Source organism: Salvelinus alpinus, chromosome 23 (assembly GCF_045679555.1).
Source record: "Salvelinus alpinus chromosome 23, SLU_Salpinus.1, whole genome shotgun sequence".
In the NCBI taxonomy this organism is placed as follows: domain Eukaryota; kingdom Metazoa; phylum Chordata; class Actinopteri; order Salmoniformes; family Salmonidae; genus Salvelinus; species Salvelinus alpinus.
The window spans coordinates 17,820,728-17,830,210 of NC_092108.1; the positions used below are offsets into that span (position 1 = coordinate 17,820,728).

Sequence of the window (9,483 nt, forward strand, 5' to 3'; positions counted from 1 at the left end):
GTGCGTGCGTGCGTGCGTGCGTATGAGAGGTGGTATAAAGAGGATTAGGCCTCTCACTGTCCGTCTCACAATATGGCCGCCTTATGCCGAGTGTTACTGAGACATAAACAAGAGTTGGGTAAGATTGTCTAATAGCACAACACTGCCGTCTAGGGGATAGAGCAGTTATACACACACCCCCACACAAGCATGTAAACTCACACACTGAACAAATCCACATTCTCTACCGTTCAAGCTCATTCAAGTCGAAATCGGACACCTTCAGCCTTGAGTAGTTTTGTGCTGGTGGAAGTCAGAATGCTCAGCTACAATATGTATAAAAGAGATAATGAGCTATTTCAAATAGCCTTACACTGGATTTCTGCATTCTGAAACATAGTGCCTCACAAATATGCCCTGAGTGAGTAACTATGGGGATATATTCACATGAACAGACATATCAATGTATCGTATCGCATCATCTCAGTCACCATGGCTCAGTGGTCACTGTTACTGTGTGTCTGTCCTGCTACTGTCTTGTGTAATAATCATACATTATGTTTTATAATCCAATCCACTCTTTAGGGTTAAGGGTTAATAGAGAATGGAGAAAAGAGAAGAGAAAAGGGAAGAGAGAAAGAGATGAGAAGAGAAGAGAGTGTAAAGAATATACTAGAGAAAGTGAGAGAGGGGAAAAGAGGAGAGAGAGGGGGGAAAAAGAGGAGAGAGAGTGAGGGAGTAAAAAGAGAGAGAGTGGCTAAAGGTCTGCTGGATGCGGAGTGGACCAGATGCCAGTCTCTAGCACTGTCACTAGTCTAAGTGCTGCTGGTAAATGTCAATGCACAATTACAGAACTTTCATTACGCACACCTGGCCCCAATACCAGGGGGTGGCAGGTTGCCTAGTGGTTAGAGCGTTGGACTAGTGACCGAAAGGTTGCAAGATCGAATCCCTGAGCTGACAAGGTAAACATCTGTCGTTCTACCCCTGAACAAGGCAGTTAACCCACTGTTCCTAGGCTGTCATTGAAAATAATAATTTTTTCTTAACTGACTTGCCTAGTTAAATAAAGGTTAAAAATAAATAAAACAATTCCCAGTGATTAGTAATTGTGTCCTTGGTTTACCATTGTCCTGTCGATTATTGTTACAATGTCCGTTGGTTCGTGAAAGTACCTGTGCTATGTTGATTTGGCTTTCATGCCACATATATTGTGCAAACGATTACGGGTCTCGTCCCGTGTGATAATCATTGTGCGATTGTGTTATTTATTCAAGTTACTCCTCGCTCTTTTGTTTGGGTGTCAATACTGTGTTTTGTAATAGTGTTTGTTTGGTCTTCGTTCCGTGCCTTTACACGGCACGCTGTAATTTGGGTAAATGTAAAACCCCTGTTACGCATTCCTGTGCCTGTCTCCCGATCCCTTATACCAGCGTGACAGTAAACTGATTATCAGGGCTGTTTCTTTGTGTGTGTGTGTGTGTGTGTGTGTTGAGGGAAATGCTGCTTCTCTACAGATGGAAAACTGTGAAAATGCAATGGTGAATTGACTGCAATGTCAAGAGTAGAGGTAACTGCCAAAATATTAGAAACACTTGAGTAAAATAGGGATACAAAGTATATTGAAAGTAGCAATTACCATCCCATCATGCTTAGGGTCATGTATAAAAATGCTGGGCAGGCCATTATTTTGGTTCCCATGACTATGCCTCCATAGGATAACAATGCCCCCATTCACAGGGCATGCGTGGTCACTGAACGGTTTGATGAGCATGAAAACAATGTAAACCATATGTCATGGCCATCTGTCACCAGATCTCAACCCAATTAAACACTTATGGGAGATTCTGGAGCGGCGCCTGAGATGGGATTTTCCACCACCATCAACAAAACACCAAATTAAGGAATGTGCCACGGTGCATCGAAGCTGTTCTTGTTCATGCTGGCCCAAAGCCCTATTAAGGCACTTTATGTTGGTGTTTCCTTTATTTTGGCAGTTACCTGTATGTGTGAACTATGAACACAAATACTGCTGTTGCCCATTAAATGTCCATTTACTCCATGTGCAATATGGAATCTGCCATGGCATTCAACTTTTCATTGTTCATTTATTCAAACACTGGAGCCTGTCTCCTCCCCTTCATCCTCCCCTGATGATTGAAGTGGATTTAACAAGTGACATCAATAAGTGATCATGGCTTTCACCTGGACAGTCTACTATGTCATGGAAAGAGCAGGTGTTACTGTTTTGTACACTCAGTGTATTTCTGTGTGTGTGTGTTCAACTCTGCTAGTACGGCTTCATTGAGAGGAGGCACAGAAGGAGTACAGCTTGATGGTTCCGTTAACATGACGTCTAATACACACATACTGCATCCAGTTCCTCTCTGACTCATCATCTTTAAATACAGATTGGTTACATTACACTGCTGTACATATATGAAATAGTCTCTCGTTACAGACACCAAATCGAGTAGCTGGCCTGCGCACGTGAGAGATTTGGTTCTGGGTTCTGAGATTGATGTAATAGATATTATCCCTTAACAGACTAGAATGCAACTACCCAATTTTCTGTTCTTCCATTGCAATTGTGCTTCCGCTTACATACATATCTGGTACAAGGTGCTCTTCCAATATTCAGGGCTACCCAGGAATATTATAATAGGGTAAAGTATTGTGCTGTTGCCTACAGTATATACTCTGCCCCCAGGTGAGAGCCAGCTCAGCTGGTCGTTTGGTGACGCTCAGATAAAGCAGAGGCAGAGAGGCTCTGGACATTACTGTTCATTAATAATTCACCTCCAGGTTTCTTTCTGCTTCCTTATGTTTTGTATTTTACACTGTTACACTTGTGACAAAGTCATAGGCCCTAGTTTGATCTATAAATAATCAGGATCTCATCACCTGTCCATTCAAATTTCCATCAATAAAATGCAATTGTGTTCGTTGTCCGTAGCTTATGCCTGCCCAAACCAAAACCCTACTGGCCAGTACAGCTGAAACCAGGATTCATCTCTGAAGAGCCCACTTCTCCAGCATGCCAGTGAAAGTGAGCATTTGCCCACTGAAGTCAGTTACAAAGAACTGCTGAGGACAACGAGCACACATACAATCTTCCCTGAGGCAGTTTGAGGTCGAGAGATTCTTCATTTGTGCAAACCCACAATTTCATCAGATGTCCGGGTTGCTGGTCTCAGACGATCCAGCAGGTGAAGACTGATGTGTCGGTCCTGGGCTGGCGTGGTTACACGTGGTCTGCGGTTGTGATGCCAGTTGGACGTACTGACAAATTCTCTAAAATGACATTAGAGGCAGCTATTGGTAGAGAAATTAACATTAAATTCTCTAGCAACAGCTCTAGAGGACATTCTTGCAGCAAGCCAATTACACTCTCCCTTAAAACATGAGACATTGTGACACAACTTCACATTTTAGTGGCCTTTGTCCTCAGCACAAAGTGCACCTGTGTGATGCTGTTTAATCAGCTTCTTGATATGCCACACCTGTCAGGTGGATGGATTATCTTGGCAAAGGAGAAATGCTCACTAACAGGGATGTGTACAAAACTCACTAAATGAGCTTTGTGAGTATGGAACATATTATTCCAGCTCATGAGAATGACAAAAACCCAGTCTGTGCGAAATCAAATCATAATTTCATTGGGCATGTTCACCCACTAAATGGTGTCCAGTTGGGTAGACTGACAGCACAAATAATTTCTATTCCAAAATTAAAGACAAGGCTATATAAATTACAGACCATAAACAGTTTCAGTAGCTTTGCCAGTTTATTCTATCATAAATAGCTTCAAATATTTATTTTATGACTAACACTGGTACAGACAAAGTCCACAATTTATAGGAAGCACGAACAGTTGGACATTCATATCAGTGCTATGGGGATGCAATAGGTCTCATTTGTTGGGGTGTTGTGCTTGGGAGTGCAGTGTTTTAAATATACACAAACTGCTGTAGCTACTGAGTCCTCTCCTGTGTTCTAACTGGGTATGGGTGGGTGGTTCCTGGGGGTTTTGCACGCTAGGTTTCATCAGGCCTGTCCTATCCGCAGGCCGGGTTTACAGACAGGCCGTCACTGGTCCAGGACACAGCCACTTATACCCACAATCCCAAAGGAGAGGTCAGCCAGCAGGATGGACAGGGGCTCAGAAATCACAGAGACATCACAGGTATTTAGGAAGGTCCTTCTCAATCACCTGTGAGGGAGAAAGATGAGTCAGCGCAAGGTTCCTATTATAGCGTTATCCTGAAGTTCAACAAAATCAGGGACAGCCCTTTAGTCTTTCAATAATATCTCTGGTTACCCTTCATGCAAGTCAGCACAACTTTGGTAGCCAAATGTGCTTCATAAACCATATAACTGGCCACTATAGGGTATCCTTTCCCTACAAATAGTCAAACATGAGATTAGACTGATGCATGACTTCTGTCCACTTACAATGGGGTCGTCCATTGGCCCGTATCTCTTCACCACCTGCCCTTCTCTGTTGATTAGGAACTGAAGGGAAACGCACAGCATGACATACAGTACAATAGACCATAGCAAAATGTTTAGCAAGCAACTTAATTCAATTGTGTTAATCATGTCATTGAGAAAAAGTCACCTTTGTGAAATTCCATTTGATGTTACTGTGGACAGAGAAACTCCTGTTACAACCATAGAGTTAGAGCATTAAAATGTTCTGGGCAACTGGACCCGAAGTCAAAATAATCTAACAGATAGGTGAAAACCAAATAGGACTTGGAGCATAGACCCATCGGGGGGACAAAACTCACTTTCCCAGAGTACCCTTTCCCTTGGGCTGTTCCTTCATCCACTTAAAGAGAGGGTGAGCGCTGTCTCCATTCACATCGATCTTGCTGAACATGTCAAACTGAACGTCAAATTGTTTGACAAACTCCTTGATTTCCACCTCTGTACCTGGCTCCTGGAAAATGAGAAGCAATCACACCATATAATTAGGATTGGTTGGCAGAATGGAAATTCCGATTCAAAGCCCGGTGGCCATATTGGTTGTACAACTGCCCCCATGACGCGACACCCTTGTGGATGAATGAAAAGGCTATGCCACAGTAGTGGTTTGAACCGGCACCATACCTGCCCTCCAAACTGGTTGCAGGGGAAGCCCAGGATGCGTAAACCTTTGTCAGCGTAGGAGGCGTGCATTCCCTCTAGCTGAGTGTAGTTTACTCTGGTCTTACCTCATTTAGAGGCGACGTTGGTGATGACGCAGACAAACCCCCTGGGCAGAGGAGAGAGAGAACACCGTGGGGGGGGGGGGGTATAACGTTAGACAGGTAGTACCCATACATGGGGTGAGTTCCTATTTTTCTGAGCCTGCTCCCTCACCTGTATTTCTCTAGGGACACATCTTCACCATCTATGTCCTTGGCGCCAAACTCATAGATATATTTGGCTGTCTTCCAGTCACCCACTTGCTCACACTGAGAAAGAGGGAGGATGTTAGTCTACAGTACAGCAACTGAACCAAAGGGGTAATGTTGTGCAAACAGGGAACATGACCAGGACAATGGAACGACCACATATAAAAATTAAAAAAAGTCTATAAAAATAATTTCTGGTTAACAATTAAGTACCTACCTAATTAAATGGTATTTTGCTAAAAAGCAAGTATTTAGCTAGGACTGTCTGGGAGTGGTCTGAGTAGGGAGGGCAAACCAAGCCGTTATTGGAAGAGAGTCTTATAACTGTTGGTCTATTAACTCAGTTACCTACTGGCATTGTCACCATGTGGTATAAAATGGAATTTGAGGTACTTGACCATAATGATTGGGTTGATCAGTATGCATAAGGATCAGGTACCACACGTAAGCCACACTAACACTTCCATAACCGCAACGTTTAGTATGACTTCAGGGAGTGACAGACTTGTTCCATCGTCATAAATCCTGATGGCCCTGAAAATGACTCAATCATTTCTCAATACTGATAAGGGCCTACGTAAAGCACACTCATTTTCAAACCACCACCCACACAACTGGCTGATTAGAAGATCCTGTGTAAACTGGATTGTCAACCAGCAACTATTAAGACATAGCACCGATAAAATACTACATCAGCTGTTGTACAATATGAAACAAAAAACAGAATTGACTGCAGTATACTGCCCTAATTTTTAGAAGAAATGTGATTAAAATGAAAGATTAAACTTCAGATGCGAGAACTTTACTTATAGCATTTTTATTTGTTTGTATTTTACCCCCTTTATCTCCCCAATTTCAATCTTGTCTCGTCGCTGCAACGCCCAACGGGTTCGGGAGGTGAAGGTAGAGTCATGCGTCCTCTGAAACATGACCCGCCAAACCACGCATCTTAACTCGGAAGCCAGCCGGACCAGCCTGCAGGCACCTAACCCGCCACAAGAGCTCAATGAGCCAAGGAAAGATCCCTTGGCCAAACCCTCCCCTTAACCGGACGATGCTGGGCCAATTGTGCACCACCCTATGGGACTCCCGATCACAGCCAGTTGTGACAACCTGGGAAAGGAACCCGGGTATGTAATGATACCACTAGCACTGCGATGCAGTGCCTTAGACCGCTGTGCCACTCGGGAGACTACTTATAGCATTTAAGAACATAATTTTATAAAATATTATTGTTAAAAGTCTGGACTTAAAATCGGTACTGATGGTGTTCCAAATAAGCCCACCACTTAATAATTGCAATGCATTTCTAAGTGTTCAAAACTGACATTTAAAAAAAATGTTGAATCATATTAATCTCCCCTAAAGTTAAAAGAAAATCATTTTTCATGAAAGAAGCACTCATAACAGGATGACCAATCATATCCACAGAGAACAATGTGGACTTGGGCTTTTGTTCTTGCCAACCAGTATACACCTGACTCAACTAATCATAGACTCAGGTGTGTTATAGCTTGGTTAGAACACAACACAGTGGCCTTCTGTTAAGAACCGATGCACAAAGACCATAAAACAACTTTGAAGGAGATATCTGAATGCTGATTCATATTTGCTGTACTGCTATTCTTGTTAAGTAGTTCAACTGGTCTTCCTAAAGTGTATCTACAGAAAGTTTATAAACACCCTCTTATAATTATAAAAGGTACAGGCGGTGGACAAAAAAAAAATGGAATCACCTGGATGAATGAAGACATGAAGTGCTTGAGTAGCTGCCAGTCTTTTCCGTCCCATCATTTGATTGCATTTTTGTCCACCACTTGTATGTCTAAATCCCTAATCTTATTCTTCTCTTTCTGCGTCAACGACTACCTGTCCATTCCAAACATCATGGAGAGTACAGAGGTTTTGAATTGTTCCTCATCTCAGTAAAGGCATCATGGCTAGATGCGCAACTCATTTGTGTTATACTTAAATTTGAAAAAATAATGTGCAGGTTCATTAACCATTACAAACTCCCACACATTTTCCCAATGTGATTCAATGCAAATTGGGCTTAATTGGAAGTGATTAGTGGTGGGGAAAAATATTTAAGTACTCAATATTTGGAAGCCAATGATTTGGGGTCTAAATACACACTACAATTACAACATTATGCAAAGTTCATTTTGACCATCTTGAACAATATTTACTGCCATTTATTCTGTATAGAGGGAATGCTTTTGGTGCTACTGTAGCCTTTAAGCCCACATGAGATAAACAATATTGAAGGTATAACAACAAATGCAAGGGTCATTTAACTGTAAAATGACAAAATGCATACAAAAATGTAAGCTGAGAATGTCTGAAATCTTGTAATTCACCAAGTTGTTTCTATTGTTTACTGTGACATGCAGATACAACTACTAGCATGAAAAAAATCAAAGCAAGAAATAGTAATTAATGCCAATGAAATATATCAGCACATTACTCTAAATTTAGATAAAGTATGATCACTTACTGGGAAAGGTACTAAAATAGAGAAAATTCGTTTCTGAAGGTTGCCTCTGTTTTCAGCTTTGAAATTTCCCACTAGTGGGAACTTGGACAACTTTAAGTCTGATTGGCTTAGAATAAAAACTGTCAGATGAATTGGTTTAAATATTACAAAGCAGATTTTTTTTTAAATCTATAGATGGAAGTGGGCTCAATAGGTATGGTTACGCTAACCATACATATACTAAATTGGGGTGTTCCTCATTTAAGTTTACCATGTTACGGTTAGTCTATGAGACCAGGCTGCCTCACGTGATCGAGCAGTTTGCCAAGACTGGCTGTCATGTCTTCATAATGCTACACTCAGGTAGTCGGAACAAGACCGAATATTTCCGATTTGCTAACTGATTGAACGCGGCACAAGTATAATAACTAGTAAGCAAGCCGGAAATGTCCATATTGCGACTAGAACGCGGTATAAAATGGATAGTCACACATGGATTAAGTACCACAACTAAACTAAAATAACCGCAACATTTAGTATGACTTCAGGGAGCGCGAGACTTCTCCCCCCTAGCCTCAAATCCTGATGGCAATGAATTTGTCATTTTCTGGACTCAAACTTGACAAAGGCACCATTACGCGCAGTCACTTCCTATATTAGAGTTGTACGGACATCAATAGTTTGCATTATCACAACCATATAAACTGCTCATTACTAATTACTTGGTCAGCACGTTCAATTCAGGCTCGTGATTAGTATACCGCCATTCTGCTAAAATGTATAATGGTGCTTAGCTAGCTAGACAACTGTAGTAGTTGATTCGTCAGCTACAGTACCTTATCTTTTTTTTTTTTCTTTTTTTTTACATCTAACTTGAAAACACAGACATGAAACAGCAGTCATTTGCTGGGATGACCATTAGCAAGCAGCTGACGGGCAAGTTAGCTAATTTCTCCAAACTAGCTGGCAAATGTTCCACATCGGACAGAGTTTACCGTTGTACCTCCCGACATTGTGTAAAAATAGCAGTCCAGTATTTGACCTACCTTTACATCTCAAACACTCATGATACGTTTAATGTCACAAACCAATAACTACCTAGCATAAAAATTTAGCACACAAAACATTCTTACCATTGCTCTACAGATTCCCCTGCTGCCCACCAAACCAAAAACTACCGCACGCTTTACGATCCACATCCTGTGACTAAGCTGTTTAAGTAGTGTAGTCCCGCCCAGTGAGGGGAAACCATTAAAGTAGCCAATCCCTGCGCTGTTTATTGTGAAGCTAATATAAAACAGTTTGAATGGACATTAACTTGATGGTATAAAAAGTCATTAATGTTGGTGAGGGAGTTAGTCAACCATGGTTTGCCAGTACTGTGAAAATATATTGTGTAAAACAATGAATTCGAATAATTTATCTGCACTGTGTGTTAGTTAGTCAGCCAATTTTATTAGTGTTGGGGAGTCGACTCCATAACGTCACTCCCGGTGTCGACACCCATTTCCGCTAGGAATCGACTCCTCGACTCATAGGATTCGGTATTTTTGCATAGTCTATTCAGTTCGAGAACACAAACTCTCGCATATTTCACAGCAAAGAAATAGCGAGCTAGCGAGGGAG

At 41.7% G+C, this 9,483-nt stretch overlaps 1 pseudogene; it reads right to left on the bottom strand.

Moving 5' to 3' along the window:
• Positions 1-3,747: 3,747 nt before the first annotated feature.
• On the bottom strand, positions 3,748-9,132 carry LOC139550435 (phospholipid hydroperoxide glutathione peroxidase-like; annotated as a pseudogene).
• Positions 9,133-9,483: the final 351 nt, after the last annotated feature.